This window comes from Teleopsis dalmanni, chromosome X, assembly GCF_002237135.1.
Source record: "Teleopsis dalmanni isolate 2A chromosome X, ASM223713v2, whole genome shotgun sequence".
In the NCBI taxonomy this organism is placed as follows: Eukaryota; Metazoa; Arthropoda; class Insecta; order Diptera; family Diopsidae; genus Teleopsis; species Teleopsis dalmanni.
The window spans coordinates 47,144,716-47,168,940 of NC_051848.1; the positions used below are offsets into that span (position 1 = coordinate 47,144,716).

At 30.2% G+C, this 24,225-nt stretch overlaps 1 protein-coding gene across 1 annotated transcript in view; it reads right to left on the reverse strand.

The window, feature by feature from the left end:
* LOC119689377 (insulin gene enhancer protein isl-1) overlaps window positions 1–24,225 on the reverse strand; it is a 77,366-nt gene that overhangs the window by 37,918 nt on the left and 15,223 nt on the right. The gene's annotated exons all lie outside the window — the stretch shown is intronic.

Consider the following 24,225-nt stretch of genomic DNA (forward strand, 5'->3'; position numbering starts at 1 on the left):
CAATTAATTAATATAATGTATGTTGATCCTTTTTTCGAGTCAGCGCAACTAGGCCACCCATCTTATTGACTAATTTATGTATTCCCTATAAGCTTCATGATTATTCAGTGGTTGATTAAGATCTGCGTACCTCCCCGTGCGGAGAGTGATTAATAAAATATAAAAAAAAAATTTTTGTTGTTGTAGTTCACCACTTTTCGAAAAACTTCTTTATGAAATACACTAGAGTTTCTATTAAATATAATATTCACTTTCATCTTAAAAATGACATTTAATCACAACTTATATTCACAAAATATATATGATCTCGCCCGTACAAATAGTTGAGTAACATTAGCATAATACCGAGAATATTACTTTCCTAAATTGGGTTCTATATATAAGAAATAATAATATAAAAGCCTGCAACAAATAATGCCTCTACAAAAAGAATGGTATTGAAATTTAGTAACTAAAAATAAAATATAATTAATTAATTCAATTAATTTTCAGCTAGTTCATGACTTCGTTCTAATATAAACACAGCAAGTGAATTTGTTAATGAACTTTCACAGAAAATTAACAAAACTCCAAAAAAATTTGCGAACATAAAAGTCAAGTACGACTTTGGGTCAGTTGATTAAGGAACACTGACTCTGAGCTTCAAATTTGACAGGGCACGAGTTCGATTTCTACAATTATTTCCAAGACAGCTGATGGTGGGTATTTGTATCATGATCAGTCGAAAATTCAATAAATTAAAATTATATAAAAAAAATTTTTGCTGTTGTATTTCAACACTTTTCGAAAAATCTATTAATTAATATTTAAATTAATTTACTTTTTAATATTTTTAAAATTTTAGTTATTTCATTTAAACTTTTGCTTATTTTTCTGTAATTTAATTTTACATGATAAAAAAATTATGAAATTTGAACAAATTTATAAACTATATTTCAAAAAAAAAACTATACTATGTGTATTCGCAGAGTATCATTTACATTTACTAATTCGGATCTATGTCTTAATTACTCAATTTTCTATATGGATATATATAATTGCAATATTCAATATTAAATTTATTTTATTTTCAATACTATTATATATCATTTATGATTTTTATTTAGTTTGTTGAATTTCTGCTAAATAGCTACACTGTTAAACTGTCAAATTTGTGCTAAATATTTTACATGAGATGTCAGAATTTGACACTAGCAACTTAAAATGCCACAGCGCAAGTTTAAGACCGTAATCAATCATTATTTTTTTTTAACACAACACAAATCAATCAGTATAAATACATACTTCATTCTCTATTTGTATATATCAACAAAATATATGCCAACTGTGAACGGATGGATTGCTCGTTGAAGATATCTTTAAGATATGCAGGTACACCTGAAGCTCAATCGATCTATATATATAGTTAGTGGGTTGGTTGCATTGACAGGCTATTGGATAATAATCATGCACCTTCAGTTAGCGATTTTTCACCATTTTGCTATCACATTCCTCGCAAGAATCCCTAAGATAGAAGAATACAGACTAAATCCATCCGGTCGAGTTAAGATATTTTAGTAGCTCTTTTGTGTTTACTGATGAATAGACTGATAAACTGTCAAAGAAATACCTTCCTAAATAGCTATTTCTTCTGAACGTCAAAGCTGGGTATTCACAGGTTTCCAAAATTTATATAGTTGCATAGTGCATGTATTCTATAGTGGTATAGTAGTTCTCAAAAACATTTTTCTAATGCAATGCTTACATAAATCAGAAGAGGTACATATTTAATTATTTATTAGAAAATGTGAACAAAATTCACCCATACAAATTACTGATTCTCCACAAAAATATTATTTCTTTCTTACACAACATTTAAATTAATTAATTTAATTCTCTATTTAATCATATAAACAAAATATATTTTATTTCTAAAAGGATCGATTGTTCACCGTAGACATGTGTAAGATATAGAGGCACACTTGAAGATTATAAAGATGTATTCAAAGATAGGAGTAACAAATCTTTATAGACATTTTATATACATGTCTTGAAGACTGCGTGAGTCCAAATTTTGAATAACTTCCAATGAAACAAATCATTGATTCTATTTCTTAAATAAAAAAATACGTTAGTTAAATAAATCATATTCAAGTACAAAATACATCTCTGTTATAAACGGATCGATTACGTGTTGACGACATCTTCAAGATATGAAGACACACCTGAAGATCAATCAATCCAGAATATAAGGTGATCTTCAAATATATTTTCAAACATATGAGTAGCATATCTTTAAAGATATTTTGCGTACATATCTTGAAGACTGAATGAAACCTATGTCTTGAGTAACATAGGCGTAACGCATAGCGCAGTTACTATTTGTTTTTTTATTTTCAGTTCCTCTACACTATATATGTGTGTGCAGTTTGTGTTGTTGTTTGTATATTTGTCTAATGATGCGAACGCAGTCTGTAGACAGTCTTAAAGACAATGTCTTCAAAGACAATTTGAGCAACTGTCTATTTACGCAAATAAAACAACAACAACGCACAGTAAAGACATTTCCAAAACGTTTTGTTCGCCGCATAATAGAAATACACTTAAACGTTATGAACCTTTTACTGTTCGTGTAAAGATCACTAAAAAGAGCACTAAAAAAATGCTGTGTGGGATGTCGGAAACAGTACACTATTTTTGTGTTTCGACATGTCGCTTTTATTTCAAGTGTACCGCAAACCCAAACATAAAATATTAGTTGATATGTTTTGGATATGAGCTGTACTTTATGATGATAGTGTATTGTTTATTTTCGTTCGATGGTACTAACATTGTTTACGGAGGATTTGCATGTTATTTACTGTTTCAACTTGTTTAGGAATAATGAAAATAAATATTACTATTCAATAGAATTTTTTCCACTTGTAATGGACATTTATCTATTGCCTTAATTGTGATATTGCAGTGACCAAAAAGTTATATGGAATTTTTCTTATATGAGAAAAAGATTTTCAATAAAAACTAACTATATGGTATGTTAAAGTTTAATATGAGGAAATTCTTAATAATATTTTTTTTGCCGTATTAGTAGAAACTATGGCAAAAAATTGTTGAGACTTTGAGAAGTGTCTGCATAAACATGATTCTTTGCGTAGATCAAAACATTTTTTTTTGGTTTTAAAAAATTTTTTTTGAACCGATATTTTCACTATATTCTATAGTCATCATCAGTGTACTATAGAATTTAACTATAGAATATTGTCAAAATATCAGTTCAAATAAAATCTTTTAAATAACAATATATTATTTTAAGAAGTGTGTTATTTAACTACGAACCTATTAGCCCTTTAAAAAATAAAATTATTATTAAAAATATTCAGTTATTAAAATAATTAATTATTAAATCAAAAAAAAAATCACATGATCTTCTAGCTATGCAATACAAAACACCAACACGTTAAATTAGACGTCTAACAAATTTTCTCGAGGAACAAATGTCAAAATAGAACTATATTTAAATCTTTAATTTTATACTAAAAAAATATTGGTAATTACGTTGCTCTACTGTTTAATATTAACTGTTTGTATAAATAACCTTCGTTATTTTCAAAAAAATATGGGCCAACATATCTTCAATTTCATACAATAACTTTTTGTGAATATATATCTACGTACTTGATTTTCAAAATTTCAGCACGTTCAGCGGTTGTTCAACGATTCATATTGTAAAATGGTGAATTTTGAACATTACATATGTTGTCATGGATGACAATTTTGTTTGACATATGTTACTAAAACATAGCTGCGAAATCTAGAGCAGGAAGGTGATAACGCTTTATTTGATTTCAATGGTATGACAAGCTTAACCTATAAGACTCGTTCACTATTGAAGACATATTTATACAAATGTACCATTCTACTATGTTATTTGCACTTAATTGCAAATACGGCTATTGACTTCTCTGCGCAAGACCACAATTCATGCTTCTTCTCTGTTGAAGTGTGAAATTGTCTCAACTTTTGTTGACAGTTTGTATAACTCTTAGATAATATTGAATATATATAGAGTACATAACATAAGACACTACAAGTACAAGTGAGCTAGTAAGCGGTTTAATATTATAACTTAATAAAATTATGAAATCTAGCAAAAACTTAGAAATTACACCCATGTATTATTAAAGCAAGTGCTAGGTAGAAATTGTTAAGGTAGATATTTTTTATCGCGTCTTATGACGAATGAAAAATTAAAAGGGTTCGAACAATAATGAAAAAACAACAACTATAAAAATTTAAATAATTTATTTAATTTTGGTTGGCTATATAACATAATGCTATTTTGTCAAGTACTCATCATCAGTGATCTTAGGAAATATTCGTATTTTCATTCAATTAGTTTATCGTCCATATATAATTTGTTGGACTGCAAGTGTCAGGCTTAGAACTTGTGTCTGTCAAATTAATCGTGTTTTTCCACAAATAGCCAAGGTTGCACAAACATTCAATGCTGAAGTTCCTAGTTTTTCGTCACTATATTAGTGACAATAACCAAAGAACTTGATATGGTTTTTAAATTAGAACGAGCTTATAAACTACAATTTTATTTGGAAGCACAAGTTCAACGAATTGAAAGTTATTTTTGTAGTTGCCTATTTTTATTTGCCAAATTTCGATAAATTAATCAAGTTTTTGTAGTTGTTGTTTCTTCATTACTATTCGAACCCATCTAGAAATGATTAAGTTTTGTTTTGGGTTTGTGTTCTACTTGGCTTCATCAAAAACTTTTTGAGTATGACTAGTTATACTTCTATATCAATGATATATAATGCATATGATTGGTAAATATATGGATGGATCACTAAGGATTTCTCGCTTTTTTGTACATGGAATTAACTAATTTACATAAGTTATTATCACTTGAGTTTGCCATTATAGAAATTGTGTGGAGATTTATTTTTTGAAGGCTTACCATCACAGCCAGTTACCATCACAGTTATTGTTGCTGTCATTGGCATCATTGGCATTTAATCACTTTGGATTTTATTTTACTTATCATCAGCATAACTCTTATATATTGGGAATTTATTTTATCTGGTTACGCGCACGCATGAGGATTTTTGGCAAAAACACGCAAGTGTTTTATACTTGAAACAGCCACCGTCATCAACAAAGGAAACCTCTCGGTCATGTTTATGCAAATTTCCACTGCGATTCGTTTTGTTAATTAATTTATATTATTTTATTCGTATATTGTTTTTCTTTATTTTCGTATAAACGTATGGTGGAGTGGTAATATGGTAGAATGGTAGAATGGTAGAATGGTATATACGGGTATAACTAGAGTAACGTTTCGTACCACCGTCATCACTTTGTGGTTTACGCCATCATAACCGCCCGTTCAATGATAGTAATACGAGTATCTGGCACATTGAGGCTGCCTTTCGATGTTGCATTAGTCAATAGAGGCTCTGACTCTTCTGGCTCTGACACTGGCTCCGGCTCCGGCTCTGACTCTGGCTCTGACTGTGGCTCTGTTTTGAATTTGTTTAGGTAACTGCAGTTGTTGGCGTTACGTATATTATTGTTGCTGGTATTGTGGACAGTCATGTGCGAGTTATGTTGCGAAGATTACAGCTCTAGTCTCCGAACATTATTCTCGTATGCAGTGCATAGAGTTGTCTGCGTTGGTCGTTAATGCGGCGCAAATAATGAACGACAAATTTATATTTAATGAGCGGCATAAAATTTGAATTTCAAGAGGAAATACCGCACAGCGGCACATTATAAAGCCATGGGCATAGTATACCCTTTAGAGTGATGATGACTGCTTACGCTGCTACGGTGTTGGTTGATATCACCGCTGTGACCAATTCGATGCATTGATAATGACTGACCAGACCAATACGTATTCGAGTGTGCTACGCTGAAATTGTGGCACATAAATTGTTTGTTTTATGGATAATTAAGTATGTTCGGCGTTTGGTTGTTACAATATTTAATTTTTTATATATCCCAAACTTATCACAAACTTAAAAATTATATAATTCTTTTATTTATAAAAAAGAAATAATTATATAAAAGAGAAAGAAATAACTGAAGGAGATCTAAATAGTCATATCAATCGTTCTTTAATCACAACATGGGTGTTCCAGATTAAACGGGTTTAGTTTTTGAAGGACCTAAGACCGCAACTCTTAAGGTATTAAAATAACATTTACGACTAGTAATAAAAATTAGCAGCACCTTTTATTTCAATTCCATGAGCTCTTAATGAATGACTTTAATATATTATTTACCTATAGCTAAAAAAGTGGAATTGTGAGCATTTTTATGAACCAAATTTAGAGAGAATCAAGCTGCAAAAGTATTTTCGTTTAATTATGCCAAATAAAAATTTATGTATTTTGGTAAAATTATTTAATAATTTACCACCTATATTTTGCATATATATACATATGTATTTATTTTTACCTCTAGCATTTTTACGCCATAAGCAGTTGTTTACTAATGGGTCTACAGAGAATTTTTTTGTTAACGTACTATATCTTTTTATCATGGTGGATACTTATCTAAGTAGTGGCAATGAAAAGTTTTGCTGAAATATATAGAGAATCTCTGTTGAGACTGATATAAGAGATTGGGACTATTTATGAAAAATTATTTATATTTATTTATTTATAATGATAGTTTAAAACTGAAAACTAACATGTACTATAGATATAACGCCGGCTGCTGAGGCTTTCAGCTATGTGTTATGACTAATTAATTTTTGGAAAGTTATTTTTTTGAAGTACGACATATATTAACCAAAAAAAAAAATCATCAAATCAAATTTGCATTTTTAGGATGTTTTGCAAGAGTGGGAAAGTAGGTGTACTACATTAATACGATTTCATGCGATGTTATTTTTGATGCTGTGTGAATGGGGTAATGCATCAGTATTACAAATTTTAAGCGAAGTATAGTGGCACTAATGTAAATGAATTATAATTACAAACATTGGTCAATCCGAATACTGAAAGTTTGTGCTGCATCGCTGCTTCTGATATTAAGAAGAATATTATGCGGTCTTCACACGATACAAGTTAATGTACATTAACTGCACAACTGTCTTAAGTCGTTGAAGTTTTGCATGTATTTATTGTTTTAAAATTGTTTGTGCGTAAGTAGGCTGGAGAAAAAGTCTTTCGTTTTCACTTAAAATATTTTATTTTATAATTTATGCTCACTAACATAAGGGCTGCACCTTCAAACTGTACTTTTTCGTCCTGATCTTCAACATCAGTTTATTCATATGATATTGCGTATATGGTTTTTTTTATCAGAACGTTTCTCTCAAGCTGACTTCTTAACCTTAACATCTGAAGTTTTGCCGTGTGAAGAGTGAATAAAATGTTTTCGAATAACAATCGCAATATTGCTGCAATGTTGTGTGAAGGACATTACAACAACATCGAGAATAATGATATCAATTATTTGTCGGGAGAATGAAACGACAGTTTGTACATGACTTACATGTACTTTGATTTCTGGCAAGAGTGTTGAGTTCTTCAAAAAAAAAAAAAATATATATAGAGAAAATGAAACTAAGGCGATTCACTAATACAGAGTAATTGTGTGGAAAATGTAAAGGCAACACAAAAGACCTTATACTCAAAAATAGAATTTGTTTTACTTAAATGAATTTTCTGGAAAAAATAAAGTTATTTTTTTTAAATTTAAAAATACAAGTAAAAATAAAAGTAAAAATAAAAGTAAAAATAAAAGTAAAAATAAAAATTGCAGAAATCGCAAAAACAAAAACGTTTTTGATGATAGGGACTTCCAATTTATCCATGGGTGGCTAACTTAATTCTAGAAAAAATTTGAAATCTAACTTTATAGTTGATTATCTATCAAGTGAAAAAAAACACTTCTCAAACTTCACGAATTTGACTCGTTAAACCATTTAACCATATAAATGGAAGTTGTTCGGTCTGAACGTTGAAGGGTCAGATGCTTTGGAAAGAAGAATAATTTAAAAAGAATTGACGTTCCTCGTTTTCGTATGTGTAAGTGCAAACAAAAAATATGAATAATTATAAAAAACTTGGATCAAGCACTATTTGAAGAGACAAGTATCAATCACGCTAATATATCTGTTGATTTATCTGACGCTGAAGAAAAGGTTTTATCATCGAAGACCAGTTCTGGAAGTTAAGTATACGGATGGTGTTCATACTTTGCGTTGAAAAATATCTGCAAAAAACTTTACTCGAAAAAGTTGTTGGTCTCAGCAAAAAGACCACGCACATAAGAGCCTTTTTAACCACAAAACAAAAAAATACATCTATAGAATTAACCTACAATTGTAAAATCGTATTAAACCCGGTGCTTACTGATGATAAAAAACGTTCGGTCCTGGTATTCTGTTGCTTGAGCGGTAAAAAACGTATGTAACTAATATAATATAATAATCAGTTCTAAATTATAGAAACCTTATTCAATAAATTGAATGAACAGAAAGTTGAACCACAGCCAGATAATCAGACCGGCACTTCTCTACGGGTAGGTCGCGTACAGCAAAGCTGCCAACTCTATTATCCAGAAGTTACAAGTTGCTCAAAGTCAGGCGATGGTACATTCGCACGAATGACATGCTAAGAGACCTCAGAATAGACCCGATCAAAAAATAAATAAGGGGCAGAGTCTTGAAGCTATACGCGAAAACAGACAGGTTGCCATACATAGCACTATTTAATCTCAGAGCAGTCACTAGCCGTACGGTTCGGTATGCAGATCTTAATTCAGTCATGGAATTATCAGCAAAACTTGTGAGAAATACATAAATTAGTTAAAGAGAAGGATGGAACTGTGTAGAAACCCCCCTGCTAAGTAAGAGTAAAAGTGTGCAGTTGTATTAACTCGCAAAAAACTTCAACATAAGACAATAGATCTTTTAAGTTGGGGTATATATATAGCCTATTTGTCAATAATAATAATAATGGTAAATTTTTTATTATTTTTAGAGATAAAAATTAAGGAAAAAAAAGTCAGTTTTCTGAAGATGACTGATAAACTCGATTATGTTGAAGCTGTTTTGAGCTAGTGCACTTAAGCAGTTATACTCTTTTTTAAATCGAAGTTTCTTCAAAAGCCCTCTCTACACCTTGACTAGATTATTGTTTATCACTTCATCAGATTAAGCAATAATTGACCTCAGATCTGCATACTTCCCCGAGAAGCCTGTAACCATGTTGAGATTTGATAACGCGGTGTTGGTAAGTCTGTTAGTTTTCGCAAATAATTTCAGTGCTCTATCCTTTATGTATTTTTTGATGGGATCAATCTTGTTGTCCCTGAGGAAGTCATTCGTCCTAATGTACCATGAAACTTTGAACAGTCTCCTAGAACTCGAACTATCCATCAAATAAAAATTATTGTGAAATAATTTGTTGTTTTTTTTTTTTAATTTCTAACAATAATCAATAATTGACCAATTAACCTGTGAACATACTCTATTATGAATTAATTTTGTAAACAAATACGAATTCTATTTAGACATATAAATTGAATTGAATATTATATATAAATTCCGATATCTTTGTACAATAAATTTTATCTTTTTTTTTTTTTTTTGATATGAGATATAAAAAAGCAATAAGTGTGCCTGCCCAATTAGTAAGCAAGTCCAGTCAAAAGAAAAAATTTTAATCTGTTAAGAGAGTGCAAGTGCACCTCAGACGTTGTAGTTGCGTCTGAAAAGCGCATAAAGTAACTACACACACAGGCGTATTGTCGGATAGTATGTCTATTGAGACAGTAAATTACAAAAACGCCTTTGTGCTAAATCCTTAAGATATTGTTGGTTTTATATGGACTTTAGACTGCAACAACAACGTTGCCCTAGAAATGAAGTTTTTTGTGCCGTTGCAGCGCAATAACAGCCGGATGCCGGCTGTCTATCGACAAGGAAACAAAAAGAAAGTCGTTTATGCGCAAGGATATTAGAAATTTGTATATACTTGTCAATAAATAAAATAGGGAAAACACACAACATAAGCCCGACAGGCGAGACACTGGCCGCCTTGAAGAAGAAAATTCCGGAATTAGGCAGATTAGACGCATGGTATTTGCTAAGCGCCACTTAGGTATCTGCATAACGTTCTCGTTGACAAAATGCCTGAGCAAATATGACGACACAAATGAGATAAACTTATGAATGAAGTATCCTGCTGTGCCCAGAAACCATACATAAGGTTGCTAGGCACAAAGAGATTAGTTACAGCTTAGTGTGAGTTTTTTTTTATTGTTTTTTTTATTGGTTTTTTTTTTAAATTTTATTTGTACAATTTTAACAATTACTTTAGGCTGAGATGTTCATTACAATTTTTCTTGACGTATATATTTTGTTGAGTATACGAGTAGTATAGTTTGAAGTAAATAGTAAATTCTGTATTTGGGAACTACTGTTACTATTTAAAGGGGTATAAAGGACGCGTCTCTAGTTTATACCTTTGTGATTGGGAAATTGGGAAAATTGGTAGTGCCATAAATTTTTTGATATATTAATTAAACTGCGACAGCGCCTGTGAAGTATTTATAAACTAAAAAATATTAAATGCATCCATAGTTCGCATAAACACACTACGAATATGAAATATCTTTCAAGACTTGAAGTACAATTGCTGAGGGTGCTAGCAGCAGTTGTCAGATGTCTCGTATTTATTTATGCGTTTAAATCAGTGATGTCACACAAAGTAAAGTGCTTAACGTATGAGTTGCTTAAGTGGATATTTAAAGTGCGGGAAGTATTTGTGTGACCCTTCGAGCCAGATACGAATTCAAGTATCAATGAATTTTCCGACTTTCGAATAAGAACGACTATATTTTACTCGCAAAGACAATTTTTTTTTTTTGTTTTTAAATTGAGACTAGACGCAAGGCGCGCCACTATGTTTGTTATAAGTTATACGTATTACTTTAGCACCACTTAAGTATTTTAAAGCGGATTTGCTCATAGGCAAAGTAGTTGCCAGCGAGTGCAATTCGTCTTTTATGTAAGTAATAGCTACTTTGATAGCAGATAGCAGAAATATGAATAATAATTAAAAAATACTTTAAGCTTGAGTACATTCACGAACGTGTAATTTCTGCTTTATTATAATTTCGAGCACTTATAAGCCAAAGTGAATCACTTTAACTCTTTAAACATTCTGATATAATTGTTATTAGTGTGCATATGTGATGTGATGTTGATTTTACTTTTTATATGACGACGATTCAAACACATAAATTCATCTCAGACGAGAAATTCGAAATTCTGACCTGTACAGACAGTATCACCGGTTTTTCTAAATAGCTTATTTTACCTTATTTAAAGATTCTTGACATTAAACTCATGACGCCTTTATACTAACCAGTTTTAATGTATTTATTTATTTAAGAGTGTTGGTAATAATTTCGGTATTTACTTTTGAACTGACCATTTCTATTTGTTTTTTTTTTTGTAATTTACATTTAGTTTAAATTTATTTTTACTTTTATTCTATTTTAAAAAATTCATAAAAATTTAAATTCAAACAATTCATCCAAATATACTACTTTCATTTATTTTTAGAATTATAGTTTTGACTTTGTCAAAGCTTAAATATAAAGCTACGCACATATTTACTGAGATCAATTATTTTAGTTTAAATATTTGTATAAAAATAAATCCGGTTGATAAAATATTGAACTGCAATGTTTAGTTTACAAATTTTTTTCTTGAAATGTCAACAAATTAATAATTTTTACCACTCACGAAAATACCTAGAAAAATAAGGATCAATATACCATTCTTCGACAATTAGTTTGGTGGATACCATAGGCACACAGCTGAAGCACCAAGATTTTAGTCGTCTCTTACGACAGGCATGCTCTATTTTGGGAATATTCTAACCCCTTACGCGCAGGCAAAATTCCATAGATAGGAAGGTACGTAGGCTATGCCGGCATTCCCAAGAGATCCATTTAGGTCTATCGCTCCATTATGTTATCGTATATTGAAAAACTCAGAGGTTTAGAACCACTTAAAACCATTGGCAATGCTTATAATGCTATTCTAGCGGAGGTCTTGCAGTTGTATAAGTTACACAGACAATAAAAGCAATAATTATTATTATTTAAACTATTGTCATGAAATCGTCCAACAGCGGGCAATGCGGCCAGAAGAATCCTATTGTACTAATTTCACTATCGATTACACAAAGCCCTCTAAAGCTTTGTGAGCAAAGTCCAGAACAAAATCTAGAGAAGAGCTCTTAATATGTTCTGGTGATAGAAATTCGAAATGAAATAAGTTTCTTCAGTGCTTGATTAAAGCTGGTCAGTTACAAAGAATATGAATAGGAGTTTCCTACTCTTAGAGGCATAATCAGCACTGCAAATTATCAAAAATCGAAGTTTATGAAAGTGATATTTCAAACCATAATGGCTCATAGTGAGACCCGCTATCAACCTTAAATCATTTTTTAAGAAATAAAGAATGTTTTTAAAGGAGTAGGGTTTGATCATTGCTTTGCTTTGTCTAAGTCGTGGGGAGTCTTCCGACGAGGTGTAATAGGACACAAACTTTTTTGAAAATTACGAGAATATAATATTAATCGTTCCACATAATTATTAATTTGTCTTTGGCGTGATACGGGTATTAAAGAAGTGAATGTGAAAGATATTTAGTTTTAACAGGCAAATACTACAAGTAATAAGCCTAACAACATATCCTAATAGTTCTGTTATGTTTTCAACAGGGCAGTACTATTAAAAATAAACCACATAACATGTCCTTTTTTAGCCTTGTCGCGGAGAACATTTTTTTGAATGTACATATAATCTTACATGTAGAAAATAATAACTTGGTGAGATATATATATTATTCCTATAGAATGAATAACATTTTTTTAATGCCACTTAAGTCTCAAGCGTTTAAATAAATTTCGATTTCTACTCATAGCTATAGCCAGGACGTGATATGTGTAGCGGCCCGAGAAGAGACATTGACTGCATGGACACATGTCTATACCTTTGTTATCTATCGATCATATTTTCAGAGCATTTGCATTACTGTATTTTCCTTCCTTTCATTATGAACTATTACTTTAATCATAATTTTACGGTGGGCATTATCCCATATGGTCCCCCTCGGTTACTGCCTTGCATGTCAAAGTGGCATCGTTGTTGTTAACAGTGTGGTTGTAATATATTTTTTATTACCAAATTTAAAAAGAATTTTACTATTATATGTTTTATTATAACTTTTATTTGGAGGCTAGTAATAAAAATTATGTCGTAAACTAGAGATTTATTTCTAACCAAAATAATCTTACATAAAAAGATGCTGAGGCTGGTGTTGATGTTCTATTAGTTAGTTACTTAGTCATAATTAAGTATAAATGCATTCTTTCACATAATAATTTCTCTGGTTAATACATCACGTTGTCCACATTAGGGTTCCGCGGTAAGAGTACCATAAGTTGTAAAATGCTTCATAATAGAGTTTTTCTCTTGAAAGGGCAAGTAATAATTACATATCAGTTAATTTCTTAGAACTAAACTCAACACTCTTTGAGACTGAATTTTAATAAGATGCTTAAATTTATTTTTTATATTTATAAATACAAGAATAAAATTAATAATTTTTGTTCATCATTACCACAATTATCCAAGTTTTTTCAAAAAGAAATTTTTTCCTAATCGAACATAAAAAAAAACATTCAAAATGTTTCTATTTTGCAAATCTTGAGTAGTTATGGCAAGACTCTATAGTTTTTATATATGGAAAATAAAGTCAATAGTTATTAATAAATAGTGACTTACTGAAAACTGAAACCACGTTTGAAGTATTTGAACTTCCTAAATTTTTTTTTTGTGAAAGATTGATCACTTCTTTGGATCAACTGCAATATTCCATTCAATCGAAATTATAGAATACTAACTTAGTCCATAATGATTAATCACATTTCCTGAATGTGTTTAGTTGGTTGCATTCTTAGGCCATTAGATAACTTTCATGTATCTTAATCAGAGATTTTTCTTCACGGTTTTGCTACCACATTTCATGCAAGAACCCCTAACATAGAAGAGTACAGACAAAATCCGTCACGTCAAGTTAAGATAATTTAATAGGTGTTTCGTTTTTACCGATGAACAGTCTGATAAACTGTCAAAGAAGTCTCTTCCCAAAAATCTATTTTTTCGGGATGCCTGGTATTTTTCCTTTTTATAATAGAAAAAGCGAAATTGTGTTTTAATGACAAAGAAAAAATTTTATCATTATACTTTGAGTATTTTAAAACCTCTGTATAAATAATTAATCTACCGTACTCTAATTATATTCGGTCAGGGAAGCGACTTCAAGCCCATCCCTGACCTAAGTGCATGAATTCACAGTAACAGTTTATTAAAAAATGATTTAAAGTCCTACCTAAATCTATCGATCTTTTTGATATTAGCTTGTCTTTACTCCACTGTAGACATCAAATAGCATGCCAACACCTTTTTGCAGATCTAAGGAGAGCTTGAAATTCCATTCCTAGAACGGAGCACCATGCATGCTTTAAAGATTTTATAGAGCATCATTTTAGATCAGTCTTTTTTAGGAGTTGTGCTATCAAAGTGGTCAGTTCATATAAAACAATTCAAACATTGATATATATATATACTCCAATTCATTTTTGAAAATATTTTTTTACCAAGCTTAAGAACTTAATTTGATTATTAGTGACACAATGCATATGCAACGGACCGTACATAAAACTTTGGTAACTATAAGTAAGTTTTTTATAAAGAGTATTTAAAAGACTATAAAAGCCTAAGTCTTTCTAAGAGACTATTCTTTAACCTAAGATAGAGCAACATATAGAATAATGTGTACATGTATTGTATTGATATGTATATATAATTCTAACAATTTTACTTGCTTAAGTAGTTCAATAAATCATCTATTTTCTATTAGTACATTCCTGTAGTTAGCAACAAAATAACTTTATAAATTTCAAATCACATTCCTTCAAGGAGCCTACATTCCCCACCATTTCGTTACGAGTATCTAATGAACGTCGAAGTTCTGGATATGTCACTTGTGCTTCTCAAACATGCAAAATACAATTTATTTGAACTGCATTCTTCAATTCGTTTCTGGTATATGTAAAGTGAATTAATTATGTATGTTTTTCAAATGTTGAAAAAAGGCAGCAGATACTTGTAATAGTTTTAGGTGTTCCTAGCATAAAATTTAATTGTTGTGACAAAACCCATTCTTGAGACAATCGTGAATATTTGCAAATTGTTTATTGTCAGGTAGATTGCATACAGTCATCACACTTTTGTTGTTGCTGTTGTGTATTGGTTTTGTAAATTGTTGAAAAGGTGACTGAATTTGTATTTACAGGATGTAAGCCTGATTTATTTAAAATGTGCATGTCAATTTCAAAGCTCCACAGCTCCACAAGATAACGAAGAAATTACAAAACTTCACTAAATGATATGACATAATTTATATCATTGACTTTGTGGCATATGATTATTGATATGTCTGAAGCATGACATGACGATAGACAATTTCTTAGGTATTAAATCAAAATGAACTATTGCGAACATATAATAAATAAAATTATAAATTTATCTACATAGTGGACACTCACACATCAGTTAACACTTGGCACTTAGGACATTTAGAATTAGGAATGAACTATTAAAGGACACATGCTTCTTTAGAGGAAGAACTCATATACCTTTAGAAAAAGAAGACATACTTTTATAGAAAAAGAATGCACATTCTTATAGAAAAATAATGCATATTCCTTTAGAGGAAGAGCATATATTCCTATAAAGGAAGAACTCATATTATTTTAAAGGAAGAAATAAAACGCCTTTAAAGAAAACACTTTGGTTGATGATTTTAATACATATTCCTTTAGACGAAGAACGCATACATATTCCTTTAGAGGAAGAACTTATTTCTCTAGAGCTTTCTTCTTTTTATAGAAGAATAACAGATATTCTTCTAAAGGAAGAGTACATATTCTTTTAGAGAATGAACTCATATTTTTTGAGAGGATGAACTCATATTTTTTTAAAGAAAGCATATACATTCATTTAAAGGAAGAACACACATTCTTTCAATGAAAGAACACATATTCCTTTAGTGAAAGAACACACTTTCCTTTAAAGGAGAAACACATATTTCTTTTGAGAAAGAACTCATATTTTTTAAGAGAAAGAATATTAGTTTCTTCAGAGAAAGAACATATACATACTCCTTTAGAGTGAGAACACACTTCTCTAAAAAAATCATTTTCTAATTGAAGACAAAGACATATTTCTCTAAAGGAAGAGCACATCTTCCTTCAAAGGAAGTGCTTATATTCTTTTAAAGAAAGCATATACATTCATTTAAAGGAAGAACATGCATTCTTTTAATGAAAGAACACGTATTTCTTTAGTGGAAGAACATACTTTCCTTTAAAGGAGAAACACATATTTCTTTTAAGAAAGAACTCATATTTTTTAAGTGAAAGAATATTAGTTTCTTTAGAGGAAGCACATATACATACTCCTTTAGAGTGAGAACACATTTCTCTAAAAGAATCTTTTTCTAATTGAAGAAAAACACATATTCCTCTAAAGGAAGAGCACATCTTTCTTCAAAGAAAGATCTAATATTCTTTTAAAAGAAGTACACACATTCTTTTGAACGAAGAACACATATTCTTTGAGAGGAAGAACATATAGTCTTTTTACGCATAGACGCTAATTCCTTTAGAGAATGCATATATATTCCTTAAGTTAAGACCACATATTCCTTTAATGAGAGGAGAGGGTATTGAAATGAATTGAATTTAAAAGTAGTTAAGCAAAAATCGAAAGAGTTTTATTTTCGTTGAATAGAGCTAAGTAAGTTACTAATAGACACAAATAGTGTATCTTATACTATAATACCTTGTAAGTTTTTGTAGAAATTTTGGCAAAAGCTTTATCGAAAAAAAAGGTTCTTTCGCATGTCGGAGATGATAAAAGTTGGAAGACGATGAATATATGAAACCAATGAAACGTTTACGTTTAAGTTCTCGTTTACGTTGTGTGAGTACGATTATTTGGGTTTGTGTATGTAATTAAATTTTTGTGTCAGGGCATTATTTACGCCATTGTGTCATTAGCAAGGCAGTCTGCAGAGACGCTAAACTGATGTTGACGGTTGGCAAATATGAATGCACGGTTGCATGTGAGCTTCTTTTGTTATGAATACAACATTTTAAAGTTTGGCACCTGAGTGCAACACTACCAGCGACGTAAAGCACGTAAAGCACAACTGCGTACTCTTCCCGTTAGCGTGTGTTCGGAAGTGTTATATCGCAGCGGGTGATTTCAGTCCGTAGAATGTAACATTTCAATATACATATGTACGTTTGTATATTTTTTAATTTAGCTGTGGTGCCTTCTTTACATGCATGTACATATGAATCCGTTTGCTGGCTCATTTATTCATTTAGTCATTCGTTCATTCATTTGGGCTGCTCATTTGGGTTCGGTTGGCAAAATATACATATATAGACATACATACATACATACATGCATACATGCATACATACATACATACATACATACATACCGCGTATATGATTGTCTGTGCGTACATGCTCCAAATCCCAGTGAGGATTCGTTTAATGAGTGCTTTGGAACTCTGCGACACCATTTCTATGCCTGCTTGTTTTTTGACTGCAACATGCGACTGGCAACCACGCGATTAACGGGCGTGGCATGGCGTTAAATCATAAGCTTAACTAAATATGAATTGGCTTTGTGTTTTATACTTGGCGTTGTTACTGTTATTGCTCCTTTATAATTTTACATACTTGTTTGTATTTCAGTTTCGTACTCGTACTCGTACGCTGACGCTGACGCCTGACGCCTGATGGCTGATGGCTGACGGCTGACTGTTGCAGCTTTTTTACGCTTAACATGCCCACAAGCACACCTACGTTGAAGGCATGAACAGCAAGCAGCTTTGATAACATTTTGTTTTAACAGTTGATTTGTAAGCGAGGCATAAGCGAACTCACAAGCGAACGAATACCGCATAAGCGAACTCACAAGCGAACGCATAAGCGAACTCTCGAATACAAACAAACATTCGCTTACACTTACACAATTTAGTTTCATATTTGTTTGTTTTTCTTTTTATTTTATTGAATTTTTTTTTTTTTTGTTTTTTTTTGAAATTTAATATTTTTTGCGGCATTCGTTTATGATTTGGCTTGGCTTCACAAATGCAGTTTTACGGTAGTCAAATTGCTGACAAGTGCTGACATTTTATATTGTCACAAGATTTAGTTTATTTCTCTCTTTCTCATCGAAAACAAACAACCTTTGGCAGAAGAGATTAAACAGGTTTAAATTGCATTAAAATTTAAATAAATTTTTATATCATATTTTTCTCTGCTAAAAAAGCCTTTGTGAAATGACGATGAAAAAAGCTTTTTTTTTCTTTTGAGTTTAAAATCACAAATTTACTTTAGTTACTTTAATGTTAATTTAAACGCAATCGAAAAAAATAGAGGTCTAAAAGTCGTAAATATACACACGAACAGTTGTGACATTTGATTAATTGATGAAGTTTTTCGAACTATACGAGAGCAATTAAAAATAATATATTATAAATAAACACTAAATTATTTATAATATATATATACTATTTATCTAAAAATTCCACTTTATACACATATATTTAAATCATAGCACATATTCAATACATATGTAATTCATATATTAATTATTCAAAATAGATATATAATAGCTTCTATATTGCTTTTTTGGAAAAACTGTATTTCTTTATAATTTTTTAATAACCACATAATCTAAAACATGTCCTAATACCTTCATTTAATAAAAAGATCTTAGTCCTATATATATTAAACAAATTTTTCTATATAGTAAACATTCCAGCACAAAAGATCAATCATGGCTTCAGTGCTCCGCTCCGTTGGGAGCTGATACCCTGTTTATTCCTAGGAAACATTCACGTATTAGTGAACACTCACATTTTAGTGAACACTTAGCAAATCAAACGTTCAGAAATCAGAGCCTGATTTTATTATACATTGAATGCTGTGATTATTCAGGTACATACAGTAATTTGAACTCAGATCCTGTAACAATGAAAAATCGAACAAACTTTATATTTAAACTTCTGCATTTAAATATGAAACTTAATCCAACATTGAGATTGTAAATTTATTTATCGATAGAGCTTGGAGAGTTCTGTTATCACTAAGGAAACTTTGTTTTTTAATCACTAATAATGGATCAAAAAGGCATAAATAAATACTCTTTTTAGCACTAAGTAAAAAGTTTTAAACTAGCGCGGAAATCATAAGAGCATATTCGTTTTCACCAAATATGTTATAACAATATACGTAACTGTATAACCAAAGTATCGAAATCCAGGCTCCAGATAGCAATAATGTTGTCGGTGTCACACCAGCTATTCTCTAAATCTTCTGTATTTTTTTTATGTTTGCATTAATTAAAAAACTTAATATTGACTACATAGATACAACTCTTTATTTTTTTTCCCACTCAATATGACAACCAAAGATTTGAAACCACAATTAATCGTTGAAGAAGAGCAAACTGCATAATTTCATCTACAGCTGACCGAGAATAAAAAAGACACTAAAGATACAAATAAAAGTACTATAAACCATTGATCAGGCTGAATGGAGTAGGTTACTCTATGCGGTCAAGAAGGATTCATATCTATAATGCTCAACTAAATAAGTAAATTAAAAGAATTTTGAACTGTTGGAAATTACAAAGACACAATTTTTATTGTTAATTGAATTTTTGATTAACTATACAAATTACCAAATAGCCACCAACAGTGACCTTTGGAAATATTTCTTTATATGTATATAATTATTTTTAAATAAATTTTTAGACTGGAAGTTACATGATTAAAATTGGATTTAATCATACCACAGCGGTAAAGGGTTAGAATATTTACCAGGTAAGGTATGCTTATTGTAAGAGGTGACTAAAATCCTATAGACACCATCTGATACTATTTGAAGTATAATTGTAGTGAATAAGTATCATTTGCAGTATGTGAATAGAGGTGTGAATTTGATAGCACGGGATTCAGAGGTCACAGCATCAACTGACTTGACCAATTAATATTGGCCACCGCGATACTTCCAGACTGTAGTTAAAAACCAAAGTTATGACTGTATTTATTACTTTTATTCTATGTGGACTAGTAAATTTTTACCGTGTGCTGTTCCCCAAACAACAGCAGTGTTGTCAAATGGGTCTCGCTCTCCTTTCCTCTCAAAGAGGAAACTTTAATCAAACGTTTAGTTTCGATTGGTACTAATAGAATACGTATAACTTTAACTTGCAGTGTTTAAACCTATATTTCGATACTCCCATGCTATAGTTAAAACCCAAAGTAATGATCGTAAAATGACTATATTGATTATTTTTATTAGATGTGGACTTTGATTTTACAATCGGATGATGTGCTCCAAATAACAGCAGTGTTGTTAAATGAATTTTACTCCTTCCCAAAGAAGAAATTTTAATCAAATATGTAGATTTAATTAGTACCGACGGAATCTCAATGTGGGTGTTTATCGTTGTATTATACTAATACTTCGCGTGGCGTTAAGCCTTAGTGGCAGGTAATCACGTTAAAAACCTATATACTCTATACGCTATCATAATTGAAGCCAATTGTCAGCTTTTATAATCTAACTGACCTAAAACCGTAAACAATTTGTGTTGCTCTTTCTTAAAGTTTTGTTAAATTATTGTTTAATGTTCACCAACAAATTATTTTTAAAAACTAAATAAGTGATATTTTGTTTATTTTTTTGGGATTGCATTTTAAATTTTTTTTTCATGCTTTGGATCGAGAGAATATCTCAAAGTGAATCATCTGCTTTATGGTCCAGCGCAAAACTTTTTAAATACCCTATGTAAATATTGATTTTAAAGTGTATTTCTTTTTCAATATGAGTGCTTCACTTCAATATACAGTAGACTCTCGTTGTTTAATGAAAATTATAATGTCAAGGCCTTTCATCATTTTGTATGGATGTTATATGCAAGATTTATTGTTTAGAAATAACACTTTTGACTTGTTTCCTTTTTTAGAAGTATTTGATCCTTTATTATTTAAAACTTTGATTATATCGAGTATTTGTTAAATCGAGTGTCTACTGTATATATATGTATATATATAGGTATACTTGAATATGTGTCACAAGGTTTTATATAAAATGATAAAACTCAAAATTCAACTAATCCTCTATTGATAAATTAAAAGTTGAAAATTCATTCGCATTTTAAGCAAAAATTCATACACATATACCATACATACATATGAGTATATATATCTATATGAGGATATATCATACATTAGCGCTTTTAAATTTATAAAGCAACAGGGAGATTTCGAACCGTGAAAAAAGTTTAAGTTTACGAGCTACATTTTATGCATCCGGTTCAGAAAATAAAAACAAAACTAACTACTTTTTTGTAAGCGGAGCAGATAAGATTTGCCTTCATTTGGGTTTTCTTTCTTTATCTTTTGTAGTAATAATAACTCGACTATTGATACTGTTCAGTTTATCACTCTGCTTTTCGCCTTTGTTTTTGAGCTCTGATAAAAATATTCAAGCTCAAATCATAAATTCCTGAATTTAAGGTTTTTTTATCTGATTTTGCAGTTTTTGTACATTTTTATTTATATTGCATTGCGTTTTATGTACCTGTGGCTACGTTCCCTCAATGAGCTCAATGGGTTATCTAGCTGCAACAAAAACTGAATCGGCTACTCCGCAAACAGACAGAATGCTCCGATATTTCCACATTTAAGCAGCAAAGGCAGCGATGTCGATGTCAGAATAGAAAATCATTTAAGAGCGAGCGTCATGTCATCTAGGATAGAAACAAGTGAATAAACCCAAAATTGTGCGCATTCTTCTTAAGATACAAACGGTCTTCGTAACTGAAACAGGTACGTACATAGTCTCAGATGAGTGTGAAACATTTTTCTCAATTTTTTTTTTTTAATTTTTTTATTTTAGTTTATTTTGGTTTTTATGTATTAATCATGCCATTCTAAAATATTCAAAAAAAAACAAAAAAACAAAAAAAAAATATTAAAGATTTCTCATTCAAATGCTTGTGTCGTTGCTCAATTTAATACCGCAGTAGTTGAGAAATTTCCCATGATCAAGTGTTGCCTTTTTGGTTGACATATGACCAATGGGTTGAGAGACACATTGCTACCTCTCCAAGACTTAACCCGAGTTTTAGACAATAAACCAAACTGAATTTATATACGTACCATAATTTTAAAATTTTTTTATTTCTTATTTTTGTTTTCGTTTTCGTTTTTGTTTCTTTCTGGCAAATTCTATCATTTCTGTTTTTAAATTAGTTCTGAATTTCGATTGATTTTCAAGAATTTCTTAAATACTCTCTAAGCGTTCCCAAACTGCTAATTAATAAACGCTGGCGTTGAACTTTAACTTTAACATCGGCCGGATCGAGTTATAATATACATTTTGTCTGTGTTGTGCTCATCTGTTCATCTGCTCATCTGCTCATCTGTTAAACTGTTTGTTTTTCGTATTTCAGAGATTTTTTTTTAATTTTATTAGGTAATTTATATTTGTTGTCATTTTAATTTAATTAGCAGTTGAGGCATTTATGTGCTTAAATAAATTTGCAAGCATTTAATTATTGCCTAAAATAAAATAAGTTATGTTCTAGCTTTAAACCTTTTTTTTTTAGTATAAATTCACTTAACTACAAAATAAGTTTTGATTTCATTTTATTAAATGAATTATTTTACTAAAATCTTTAAAAATTTTAATAATTGCAAAACACATCGTCATAAGCAACCCTCTAAATCTAACCCACAACAATCAGATTTCATATTTAGTGTACATTTAGTGTCCGATATATATAAACTAACCCATACTTTCTCGCTTTAAACCTTTGTTTTTAGTTTTGATTTTATTTTATTAAATAAATTATTTTACTGAAATCTTAACTAATTTTAATAATTGTACAAAACATCGTCACAATACATTGCCGTCTAAATCTAACCCACAACAGTCAGATTTCACATTTAGTGTACACTAATCCGAAGTATGTAGACTAACTCAAATTTTCTAGTCTGCCACTAGAACGTATCACTTAATTGATTGTATTTCAATACCTGGATACCGTAACAAATGAACAATCTAACATTTTTTTTTTTTTGACTACAACTTCCGGTCAAGTTGTTCGAGACCTGAGATCTTCATTATAGATTTTGCTTAATCTGTATTTGAATGAATTTGATTTATTTTTCCATACCCTTTGAAGATTTATACGTTTTGCTGGGGTTATGCTAGACAGATTTTTAGATTTTATGTTTGATATAAGTGTATTCTACCTATATATTCTTCAATTTACTTTAACTAAGTAGCTAAAACATATGAGCATAAATAAATAAATGAACTATTTAAAATATAATAGTAGTTCAATTCAGAGAAAGTTTACGTGAAAGCCATAGATGATATGTGTAAATTTTATTGACAATATAGACTGTATATACACTGAGATATGACAGAACCGCACTACATATGAAACGATATATGCAGAGAAGCACCTAACAGAGTTTGGAAAACGGACACTAAGAAGAAGATAGACTGATATTGATAGACTGATATAGACTGATAGATATTTTAGAAAATTGCAACTGACTGAAAATGATTTTATTAATATATTAAATTGTATAAATAATAATAACTATAGAAACTGGATACTCAAGAAAAAAAAATTATTAGAAAACTTGACTTAAAACAAACCCGACGGACGATTCTTAGGATTGTTGTGGTCGCAAAACTTAAACAAAGTTTTGGTAAATTTTTTGTTTAATAACTATCAATAGTAGTAGTAATCTTATTACTTTATTATTTAAACGGAAATTTTAGAGAAATTTATAAATAAGTACTACTACATAAATATGAAGGTTACAGCTATGTCAATTTTACCATCTGAAAGAGGCTTATTATTTGTGATATTAGCATATAACATAATATGGTATAATAATATGTAATATATAAATATAAAAATTATGTCAATACAATAAAAATTATAATAATAATAATTCCTGTTTAATATATTTTTATACAATCAAATGCTTTTTTTTTTTTTTTGAATATGTAATTT